This window comes from Physeter macrocephalus, chromosome 7 (assembly GCF_002837175.3).
Source record: "Physeter macrocephalus isolate SW-GA chromosome 7, ASM283717v5, whole genome shotgun sequence".
NCBI lineage: Eukaryota > Metazoa > Chordata > Mammalia > Artiodactyla > Physeteridae > Physeter > Physeter macrocephalus.
Window position 1 is genome coordinate 91,767,790 of NC_041220.1, and position 11,557 is coordinate 91,779,346.

Here is an 11,557-nt window from a genome sequence, read left to right on the forward strand (position 1 = left end):
GGGGGGGGGGAGAGGACGTAGGGGTGGGGAGGGAAATCTGTGTGCAGATTCTTACTGATTACAGAAGGAATTCCAGAGAGAGAACCAGGTACTGGGTCTTGGGTCATTCAGAATAGGATTATGCAGAAAGTTCCAGGCTTAGGAACCAGACCATTATCTCAAGAAGGGAATTTTCAGATTCTTCTTCCTCCTCTCTTAGTACATCCAGAGAAAGCCTACTATATATAAGATAGGTAACCACCAAGGACCTACTGTATAGCTCAGGGGATTCTATTCAGTATTCTGTGATAACCTATAGGAGAAAATGATCTAAAAAAGAATGAATATATGTATATGTATAGCTGAAAGAAAGAAAAAAAAAAGGAAGAAAGCCTGAAGCTTGGAGTTCTCCCATATACACAGTAAGATGCCAATGCCAGTCATTTAGGCCTCGTGGGAGTCAGAAAGGAGGGGACGGAAGTATTAGAAGAGCCCACCCTTTCTCTCTACCTGAGAATCTTAAAAAAAGAGGAGGAAGTAAACAGACCGAGAAGAGCCAGGCCATCGGCAGAAACGCCCTGGCTGTCCCCACCTCTGGGCCTGCAGACGGAGGGTGTTAGAGAAGTGAGTGTCACCCCTGGGGCTTTGGGAGGAAGCCACCGCATATGCCGCCCCATTAGAACCCAGGGAACAGTCACAGAAAAGGAGCTCTGCATGGTCAGCATGAGTGAGGCCTGAAGTTCAGCTTCCCTGGACCACCCTCAGTCTCATGGGGGGCAGATGCAGAGCTGGGAGCCAGGGGGCCCACCGAGGGGGCCTTCTGTTTGGAGACAAGGTGACCTCTCAGCTAACAGAGTGCAGAGCCCATGGAGAGAGCTGGGCCTGCAGCTCAACTGAGACCGAGACACCAAATCATCACTGGGAATACTACCTGGGCTGGAAGAACGGGTCATACCTTGAGTACTGGGGGCCAGGAGGTCAAATATGACCCAACCAAAAAAAAAAAAAGTCTCCCCAAAGACCAATGGACAGCACCCATCCAGGGGCCTTCATGAGAACAAAGAACTCACTGCCCCTGGTGTCATGAGGGGAGAAAGCCCCCCTTGCTCCATACTCTGGGGCCACTAGTGTGGGGAGACAGAGGAAGAAGGGGCTACCAAAGACACAGTGTTCTTCCTAAAGGCCAAACATTATCTGAAGGGTTTAAAATATCAGCTCAAAGTTTAACTGGATTGACATTTAGTTTTTCCTCCCCATCCCACTAACTAGTGGGTGTGGCTCAGAGGAAAAAGACCAGATTAGTTCTAAGCAAAATAATGCTACTCTGTTTTCCCTTCACATCCGATATGTGGTGTGAGTTATATTTGTGCAACTGGCTACTCTGAGTCTCAGGACATCAGGGCTAGTCTGGGCTCCCGGGCCTGGCGAGTAGCCAGCGAGCCTTGAGGATCAGCCCAGGCCCCTCCTATAAGGTGGGCTCTGCATGGGCCTTCCTGGCAGAGCTGCAGGCCACCTGGCTCACATCACACAGAACAGCAGGGCCTGCTGGACAGCGGCCCAAGCAAGAGGTGGGGTCTCGGCTTCATAAGGTGGGAACCAGAACTGGGTCCAGCCCCGTGGGTGGGGAGGGGGGAGCTATGCGGTAGTGGGCGCTAGTAAGGAGAAGAAAACAGAAGGGAATGAAGATGCAGGGGGGAGCCTTAGGAAGATGAGAAGTGCGGGCTTGATGTCCCTGAGAGGACCCAAAGCTGGGCCAGGGTCTTTGCCCCACGCCCAGAGGGTGGAAATGGCCCACCGCGGGGCTGGGAAGCCGGAGTGCCCTGCAGGGATGGGCTGGGAGCTTGCGGGGAGAATCTCCAGTCTGAGCTTCCGTGGACAGAGGGGGGGCAGAGAGAGCTGGGGGAGCGATGCAGAAGAAGGTGGACACTAGTGACCCTGATTACTGAGCGCTCTGCATACAGTCAGGGTCACAGCTTCGGGAGGTCGCCCTCAAGGGGCAGAGGCCCAGGAGGAATGCTCAGGCCCGTGCGGGCGCAGCAGAGGCAGCGGGCCGGCCGGCGGGGGGCGTCTGGGGGTGCCGAGGGGCGCTGCCCCGGCCTGGCCCGGTCCACGGTTGCCCCCGTCCACCTGCGGGGAGCAGCGGCTTTCCTCCCCAGCCCGCCGGCCTGGGAGCTTGGTTTTCGCGGGGCGCTGCTGCCCCCTCCCGGGTGCGCTCGCAGGCCCCGGGAGCCGCGGGAGCTGCTTCGCCGTCGGGAACCTCGGGGCTGGGGCGGAGCCTGCGGGCCGCTTCCCGCGGCGATTCCCCTCCCCGGTGTCCGACTCCGCTGCTCAAGCCCGGCCCCTCTAACGCATCTGCCTTCGAAATCACTTCAGTCCACCCTCCGTCTCGGGCCGCATCCCCGTGTCTTCTCTGGCGGCTCCACTGCCTTGTCCCTCGCACAGTGGAGCTCGGTGATGAAGGTGCCACCGTGGGCTCACACGGGCGTCCTGGCCCCAGGCGGTCCTTGAGTCCCTGAATCTCAGGTGTTCCCGGCGCGGAACAGGGTCCCAGGGAGAATGCTTGTCAAGGGGCTGGTGGCACCGGTCCTCCCACAGGGGAAGTTCAGGTGACTAGTGTCCACCTTCTTCTCCGTCTCCCTGCAGCCCTCTCTCCCTGCCCCCCTCTGTCCACAGAAGCTCAGTCTGGAGATTCTCCCCACAATCTCCCAGCCCATCCCTGCAGGCACTCCGGCTTCCCAGCCCCGCGGTGGGCCATTTTCCACCCTCTGGGCGTGGGGCAAAGACCCTGGCCCAGCTTTGGGTCCTCTCAGGGACATCAAGCCCGCACGTCTCATCTTCCTAAGGCTCTTTCTAGCATCTTACTTTCCTTGCATTTTCTTCTCTTTATTAGTTCCTACTACAGCATAACTCTTTCCTCACCTTCACGCAAACCCTCTCCCCAATCGTTAACGCTCCTTTACAGCTCCACTGACCACGCTCTGCCTTCCAGCCCCAACATCACCCTGAGTTCTGATGGCCCCGCTGACCCTCAGTTAACAGCCCTGGGGCCCCAGTGACTTCTTTGCTGCTCAACCCCAAGCCCAATTCTCAGACCTTATTTGATAGCTCTGCCACACTTAGGACTACTGACGCTTCTTTCTGCAAATTTTCTCTCCCTTGAATTTTCTGGGACACTCTCTCTGCTTTTCCTGTGACCTTGAACCCAGTCCTCTTCAGTTTCCTTGATGACTCCTTTTTGTCCACCAGCCCCAGCCACAGGGCTCCTCCCTCTTGGCCTTCTTCTCTTTTCATTCTACCCACTCACCTGTGGGCTGTGATCTCATCCCCCATCCCGGCTCCAGCTCAGATCCTTGCCTGGCTCCACACCTACCCACGCAGGTGAACACTGGTCATCTCCATGTGGACAGCCAGAGAGAGCACCAACTTGCAGATCCGAAACTGGAATCATTGTCTTTCTCCCCAGATTGGTTCTTTCACAGAAATCTTTTTAATTCCTTTCTCTCTCTTACTCACCCCTCCTACCATCCAACTGGTGTCAGCATTCTATTGCTTCCATCTTATTCTACATTATTGCCTAGAATCTGTCTTTCACTGCCACAGACTCAGCAACAATTTAGTGGGTGCCAGGTACTGCTCTAAGCATTGTGCATGCATTGCCTCATTGAATTCTCTTAACAATCTCATGGAGATCGGAAGGGACTGAGGCATTGAGAAGTCATTTGCTCAGGGTCATACAGCTAATACGTAGCAAAGCCCAGGTGGGACCCCAAGTCTTGCTGAGAGTAGAGCACTTGCTTTTTTTTTTTTTTAGCACTGTTGTACTGCATTATTTCAGGATCGTTTCATTCCTTTCAGAGGTTGTCACATCAACTCTCTTACTAGTTTTCCTGACTTCATTCTTTCCCCTCCTTTAAGTGTAGCTATCAAAACCTAAATTGCTTCCTAAAACTAAAATTCAATACCGAGACTCTCCTCAAATCTTTTCAGTGGCCTCTGCTACTCTTAAGCTAAAATTTGGACTCTGGAGCCTCCTCCTACCCTTTTACCCAATTCTTTCCTACTTATTCTTCATAATCTGCAGCATATTGTCCCTGGATCTCCAAGAGTGTATCAGGTGATTTATTAATTAGGACTACGTGCAGCTATAATATGTAACAGACACCCCAATTAATGGCTTAAATGAGATAGTTAATTCCTCCCTCTTAAAGAGTTTGGAGTAGGCAATTCAGGGTTGGTATGGTGGCTCCACTTTATCACCAACGACCCAGGATCCTTGTGTCTTTCTGCTCCATCATTCCTAACATTCCCTTCCCTATTTAATACCTCCTCATGGCTGCAAGATGGCTGCTGCAGCTCTAGTTATCACAATGATATTCCTAGCAGCAGGAAGGAAGAAGGGTCAAGAGCCAAAGTGTGTGCCTCCCAGGTGGCTAGGCTGTTTTAATAAGTTTTCCCAGAAGCTCTAACCAATGATTTCTGCTTATACATATTTGGTCTCTCAAAAGAGGAATTGGAGAATGTAGTTTTTGAGTTGGGTACATTGGAAACCCTAGTAGTACAAAGGCCCAGTTAGTGAGGAAGAAGAGGAAGCTGGATATGGGATAGACAGCTAGATGTCTCTGCCCAGATTTCCTTTCTCTGCATTCCCCTGGCACTCCTGCTTGCATCTGCCATTGCTCTTTCCAAGTTTCAGTGTAGATATCTGCCTATTGATTTGCTTCTCATACCAGTCTGAACACTCAGTACAGAGGATGGCACCGTGCACACAACAGGTGCTCAGTATAGGTTTGCTGTTGAAGGCCCTTGACACTTAAGGAGAGCATAGGACTCTGGATTGCAGACCCAGTCCTGAATTTGATCATTTTATGGTCATGTGAGATAATGCTCTCATTCTTAGGAAATGCATGCTGAAGTGTTTAAGGATGAAGGTTGTGTTGTCTGTAACTTACTCTTAAATGGCTCGGCAATAATATGTATTATAATTAGATATAGATATTATATATGTATATACAATGTATTGATTAATAGGTCGGTGGATGATAGAGAAAGAAAATGTGGCAAAATTTTAATAATTGATGAATCCTAGTGGAGATTTATAGGAGTTCATTATTCTATTCTTGCAATTTTTCTACAGAATTCTTTTTACAAAAATGAGAAGTTAAAAGGGTCACAAAGACTATATTTTCAGGGATCATTTCTACAGTTTATTATTAGAGAAGTTTCTCTGAACATGTCACCACCAGTATTATCTTGAAAATTAAAAAAAAAAAGAAGAGGATCACCAAATTCCAGAATGTGAGACTATGGGAAAGGAAGACTTTGTAAATTGCTTAGTCTATTCTCCCAGAGAGGTGACAGGCCTTTCCTGAGGCACAGGCTTCCCTGGTGTTCCTCAGCCATAATGAGAGTTAACTTCTAACATGTGCCTGCAGTCTCTTCTCCACAGAGCTTTGCACATGCTGTTCCCTCAGCCTGGAACGTTCATTCTTCCCCTTGTTACCTAACGTCTTCTATTCATCCTTCAGGTCTCTGGTCAAGTGCCACTTCCTCAGGGAACCCCTCCCTGACTCTCCTGATTATGTCAGATTCCCCCGTTACAGGCTTCCTGCATCAGCTCAAGACAGTTGTACATTTGTATTGGTTTCATCGACGCCTGTCTCCTCTACTCCAGTGACCGTTAGTGACAGGTCAGCCTCACACAGTGCTTACTGTGTACCAGGCTACCTTCTAAACACTTTATATGCAGTTAACGTCCACTGCAAGTCCCAAATCCACATGTCCAGGTCGATCAGATCTCTCTCCTGAGCTTCCGACCTGTATTTCCTTCTGCGAATTGGTGATGCCCACTTGGATGCTACACAGGCATCTAAAACTTGGCACGTTCACCGTTGAACTCCTTGTCTTCCTCACAGGGCTTCTCCTCCTCCTCCTCTTCTGTTTCTATTTCAAGAAACAGCAGCACCATCCACCCAGCTGCTCCTCCTTCCCCACACACCAGGCGCATCTTAGACTCCCCATCCTTCTCCCGCCGCCTTCAAAGCTACTTTACCGCCACGTTCTGTTCCTTTACCTCTAAATGTCTCAATACATCCACTTCTCTCCTTCTCTGCTCTGATTCCTCTTATTCAAATTGCCATTTATCAACTCTGCAATGGAATTAAATCAGCTCTTTCTGTCTTTGTTTTACCCCACACCTGAAACCTGAAATCCATTCTCCGCGCTGTAGCCAGAATTACCTTCTACTGATAAATCATCCAGTTCACCGTGCCACTCTCCTGCTGAAAATCAGCCCAGAAAACTGATGAGCTAAACTAACTTGGAAATCCATATACATATGTAAAAACACCTAGAAATTTAAATACAAAACTGTTTATAAGAAAGAAAGATAAATGTCCTCCCGTCCAAACCAAAAAGGGACACTGAAAACGAGGGCAGCTAGCACATGAGTGGTTAGTGCTTGTGGTTGGCACATGCATTGATGCCATGGCTGTCCTGGGAGTGATCATTTGACCTTGAATGGACCCTCATGGTAAGGGGCTGGGTTTTATCAAGAGATGCAACAAAGTGCAACTTTGGCCTCCATGTTTGGCTAATATCTGCTCTTCAGCCCTGGCTTTAGCTTTGGCCCTTGGAAATCCAAATATTCAAATACCTGCTTCATTGGCATCCTGGCATCCTTGAATTTGTGGATCATCAATAATCATGTGATTGTATCCACCCACTTACTCACCTATTTCACCAGTTTTTCTATTTATGTCCTTTCTCTTTTCCAGGATCCAATCCAGGATACCATATTGCATGTAGACTTATTCCATTTTTAGCTACATAGTCTTTCATCACCTCCTCATGTGTGATTTTGTAATATCATTTTCTACAGATAGACCAGAAAGACAATACATTTTCCCCTCTAACATGATTAACCAAATTTGTTTTCCATTATTGATCATTTAAAGTCTTTTCTTTCAGCTTTACAACTCTTTTTTCGGTAGTGTCACGTAAATATTTAGGATTGTTGTCAACTTTGGGAAAAACTCAAAAAAAAAAAAAAATGAAATGACTAACATTTAGGGGCTTCCCTGGTGGCGCAGTGGTTGAGAGTCCGCCTGCCGATGCAGGGGACATGGGTTTGTGCCCCAGTCCGGGAGGATCCCACATGCCGCGGAGCTGCTAGGCCCGTGAGCCATGGCTGCTGAGCCTGCACGTCCCGAGCCTGTGCTCTGCAACGGGAGAGGCCACAACAGTGGGAGGCCCGCCTACCGCAAAAAAAAATAAATAAATAAAATAAAACTCTACAAAATTTCTTTCACATACGGGGTGTAAATATGAAGTATATTTATAATTGTGTACACTGTATTATCAAATATATTCTTAATGGAAGAAAACTTCCATTTTGATTAGATATTGAATAAGAATGAATCCTCTACATTTCTGATGTTAGGAGAATTTTCCACAGACTAGAAAATTATATATGGCTCTATACATCTTAAACCTTGTTTCTCAGCCATCCACATATTTCTGGTGCCTGGCATTGTAGGATTTTTTTGCATCTCCATCCAACCTCTGACACTGTGTGCCAGGCAAGGCAGCATTTGGATGGTAGGAGTATTTCTGGAAGACATTCCAAAATCTGTACGCCCCGTAATAACTAAATTATACACGGAAATGACTGCAAACCACCTAACATATCCCATGAAACCCAAAATAAATGTAGGCAAACTCATCTTCCTCCTACTCAAACCCCAAAAGGCCTATGGTCTTTCCAATGCCACCATCATGAGGAGAAGTTAGAAAATATTATAGGTAATTAATAAAAAAGTTATTTTTCTGGATTTTATGCTGTTTGTCTTATTTGTCAGCTTTCTAAACTCTGTTGAGATTTCTTTTCTTGTCAATATTTACTTTCTTTTTTTAAGTGTGCTTTTTTAAAAAAAATTTTTTATTGGAGAATAGTTGATTTACAATGTTGTGTTAGTTTCTGCTGTACAGCAAAGTGAGTCAGTTATACATATACATATATCCACTCTTTTTTAGATTCTCTTCCCATATAGGTCATTACAGAGTATTGAGTAGAATTCCCTGTGCTATTCAATAGGTTCTTTTCTTTCTTTTTTTGTTTTTATTAATTAATTTTTATTTTTGGCTGCATTGGGTCTTCGTTGCTGCACGCGGGCTTTCTCTAGTTGCGGCAAGCGGGGGCTACTCTTCGTTGTGGTGCACGGGCTTCTCATTGCGGTGGCTTCTCGTTGTGGAGCACGAGCTCTAGGCGCTCGGACTTCAGTAGTTGTGGCCCGCGGGCTCAGCAGTTGTGGCTCGTGGGCTCTAGAGTGCAGGCTCAGTAGCTGTGGCGCACGGGCTTAGTTGCTCCGCGGCATGTGGGATCTTCCCGGACCAGGGTTCGAACCCATGTCCCCTGCATCGGCAAGCGGATTCTTAACCGCCGCGCCACCAGGGAAGCCCCTCAGTAGGTTCTTATTAGTCATCTATTCTATATATAGTGGTGTGTATGTGTCAGTCCCAATCTCCCAAATTAACCCTCCCCCACATCAATATTTACTTTCATTCTTAGTCTTGTATTTACAGTTGGCATTGTTTCTCTTAAAGAAGGCCCCCAAATTGCATAAGCTCCAGGCTCCAAGAAAACTGGATCCACCCTTGACTGAGCGAGTTCACCACTCACAGCCATCAGTGAAGAGCTACTAAAAGACGGTCTTCAGGAAGAAAGGAATTGAACTCAGAAGGAAGAGGTGGGATTCAAGAGGCAATGAAACAGATAAGTATTGATAAATGTTAATTAAATAATAACAATAACAATAATACCAGGCCGTTCCCCATTGCGCTGGTACACAGCATAAATGCTGTGAGGTGGCCGCCAAGGTCTTGTACGATCTGGTCTTTGTTGGCGTCCATCTTTATCGCGCATCACTCCCACTCACCACCGACTAGAGAACAGCCCCGACTCTGTACATGTGCACTGGTGCCTCCAGGCACGCTCACATTCTGCACCTTCTCGCTGGAATACTCTTCCCCTCCCTTCTCAAGGAAGGGACACCTGACCCTACCAGCCTAGACGAGGGGCCCCTCCGGCCTGCCGCCACACTCACTTGCGTTAACTCCTTGCTTGTCTGTACCCGCCACTGGGCTGCGGTCTTCCAAGGCAGAGCCAGAGCTTGGCTTTCTCCCCACTGAACCCCAGCACCAAGCACACAGCCTGACGCAGGTGGGCCAGCTGTAACTATCTGCTAAGTAAATGGATAAACAGCAAACTGAGAGTGGAACCAAAGCCTTTTGCTTTTCAGCCCTTGTTGTTTCGCTTAGTGCTAGCAGGTATTCATATTCGCCCACTTCCCTGCCTTAGTAAACACTGTCCAGGGAGAATAGTCCCGTCTCTTTCTGATGACTGTGCCCTTCCTTATGTCACCTTAGGGTACAGCAGATGCTGTAGACACGGCCGGTGCCCCTTCCGTAGCCCCTCACCCTACCCCGGAAGTGGTCTCCAGAGAGTTCCACGCTGGCCTGGGGCTTCATGTCTCTCTCCTCCTGAGGACATCCTCTGGCTGCAAGAGTGGCTTGCACTCTGCTCCAGGGAGCTAGCACACCAGGAGCAGACCCCAACCCCAGGGGCAGCTTCCTTGCGCGTCAGTGGGACGATCGGAGTCATATTGCACGCAGCCTGCCCCCGGGTGCCTGGCCGGACTGAGCTCCGGCTGCCCAGAGCCACTTCCTCTGTCCCTCACATGCTTCCTGGGCTCACCTCTCTGCTAAGCTACTGGCACCGCCATCTTCTAAGACACAGGGCCATTGTCACAGCGCCGCCCGTCATGGCCCAGCAGTGAAGCAGTAACAGGTGCAGGAGATGGGGCAGAATTTCGTTTGGCCCCGGGATATAGCTCTAGAAGACAGTGGTTTGAAAAGAAATTCCAGAGATGTGTGAATTTCCATAGAACAAATCTTTCTCCTACAAGCTTCGGGAGCTTTCAAACTTCAAACACTGAAGGAGGAGAGTCTTAAACGCCGAAGAGTTTACAGACTCATTCAGAGGGAGAGGAGCCTTGAAAACCCAAATCGTGGTTAACAGAAGTTTTGCTGCAGTGACTCAGTATAAAGTGCTTCTCTGGCCAGCACGCCGGCCGGTCTCCTCCATTTAACGTGGACAAGCCGAGCAGGGGAGACTGACTCTCAGATTCTTAGGCTGGGATCTAGCTTCCGAGGAGTTTAGGAAACCTGCTTCTGCCACCTACATAAACTCTTAGTATTTGAAAACAACCAGGACTCCTTGGGCTGTCTCTGTCCTCTGACTTATCCCACAGAGGCAGGGCTACTGGGAAGAAGCCTCCAAGAAGGGACCCTGGAGTGGTCCTCGCTGTTGTCTGGTTTGCATCTTGCTCAAAGGGGAGGCGAAAGGCTACTGCCCAGTGCCTCCAAAGGCTCTTCCCAATGCCTTGGATGTGGGTTCAACTGACCAGGAGGAATCCACCTCCGCGGAGTCGTTCCCCTGAGGCAGAGGAACTCAGCCAGGTGCTTGGCGGCTTCCCAGATGGTAAATATCTCTGCATTTCGCCGGAGGTGTCAGACCCCAACCTGCGGCAATGAAAGTGGGAAGGCTTGAAAGCTGAACGGTTCATAGGCAGATAGAGATTCCAAGGGAGAGTCCATCGCTGGACTCGGTTGTCTGGAGAGAAGGTGGCAGACTCACAAAGAGGTTTCCAGAGAGGACTAAGTGTGCAGATGGTAAAGCTGTCAGCGGAGGCCGCGCCGGAGATCTACACAATGGGTGCCCTGTATGCTGTTTGGGGAGCTTTGTGTTTATATGTTTGAGATCCCTGTCCCCCCTGAAACCCCAGGCTGGGGTCTGCTAAGAAAAATAACCTGGTTTGCAGCGGCCTTCTTCCAGCTCCACTTGAAAGTTTGAAAAACCCTTGGATAGGAAAATAACCTCAGGGAGCCAAGGCTTTCTGCACTTGGCGAAGCCCTAGACCCAAAATACATATAAGAACACTTTGCTTTGAAAGGCCTGCAGTATTCCTATCTGAGTCATCTGAAAACAAATAAAAAGAGACCTAAACAAACAAACCTAATTGTGCACGGAAACACGGCCAGGTTTCCAGCCTGGCTCCCCCTCTGTTTTCATTAGTCGGAAGCCAATATATGCAGCTTTCCCGGTATCCAGAACAAGCAAAATATTAAAAACAAATTGCCGAGGTTTCTCCCCTCCCCTCCTTCCCTCATGGTGCACTGCACAGGCCAAGTTCCCGACTTCTCTCCGCCCTGGCTTTTGAATCTCTTTCCTTCAGCCTTGATGGACAGCTGCCTGCTTACCAGGCTGCCTGTCATCGACCAGCAACCCCGGTTGACAGTGACATTCATAAACGTCAGCCATTACTGGACACTCAGATGAAATTTAGAAAGAAATGTCTAAGTGTTGAGACATTATCATTTTTGCTAATAGTCAAATGCAACTGGTTTGAAAATCAGGCCTGCCAACCTAAATTTCCTTAGCACAGACCTATCCATTGCTCTTTGCCTCCACCTTACCAGCTGCCTTCCTTTTTTCCCCGTTCTAGTTATTTCATCATTAAGT